Source organism: Octodon degus, unplaced genomic scaffold, assembly GCF_000260255.1.
Source record: "Octodon degus isolate 3935 unplaced genomic scaffold, OctDeg1.0 scaffold00025, whole genome shotgun sequence".
Classification (NCBI taxonomy): Eukaryota; Metazoa; Chordata; class Mammalia; order Rodentia; family Octodontidae; genus Octodon; species Octodon degus.
In genome coordinates, this window is record NW_004524601.1 from 9,995,477 (window position 1) to 9,996,462 (window position 986).

Sequence of the window (986 nt, forward strand, 5' to 3'; positions counted from 1 at the left end):
TGGCAGGCCCGGGGATGGAACCCCAGCCCCTGAGCCTGCTTGCAGGCACTTTAGTTCACTGAGCTATTTGGCCGCCCCTGAAGGATAAGTATCAGTGGGACACTAGCCAAGGTCTCTAGGATAAGGGTGAACAGCAGCACTAGCAGCAGTCCACTCTAAACCTTTCTGGACCAAGTCACAGTCTTTCCCCAATTATACTGATTGTAGCAAGTTAGAATCAACCTTATCAACTGGCAGCACACAGATCAATGTTGTGTTCTGCCACAACCACAACTCAAAACCAGCTGCTGCAAACTTGAAGTTGCTTGTGACTGCTGCCCTGGGTTGTGTAGATTTCTGCAGCACTTGCACCCATAGCTGTTCAGCTAAGCATATGGGAAGCGGCTCTGCCAGAGGCTGCAGGGTGTTAATAAATGGAGGTTCGTCTCATTATGAACTGATTGGTGTTGGCCTATTTGCATCACATCGGAGAACCAGATTTTTGTGTTTCCTTTAAATTACTAACTAATATGAATCTAAGCTTGAAAGCAAAACTATGATTTTTTTTAAAGATTTGGGAGAAGAATCCTTAACATTTATAATAGATTATTTCTTTTATGCCACACACACACACACACACACACACACACTGTACTAGGTTTTAAAACACAAGCCCAGGCTACGTCCCCAGCTCACTTTTTACTTTTATTCATTTAGGGACAGTGTCATGCTAAGTTGCTAAGTTGCCCAGTCTGGACTCACTAATGACCCTCCTGCCTTGGCCTACCAATCCTTGGCGGGATTTACAGGCATGTTCCCCCATGTGGGCTTAAAACTCTTGAGTGATTTTTGAAGTGCAGTACAAGGTTAGTAAACAATATAAATGAGAAGTCGAATGTGGTATTGAGTGCTGCCAGTAGCTAAGATATCAAAAGCGAAGGAGAAATTTCTAGAACAAGTCAAAGCAAATGTGTTCATAGTCACTTTCTTTTTTTTTTTTTAATTTT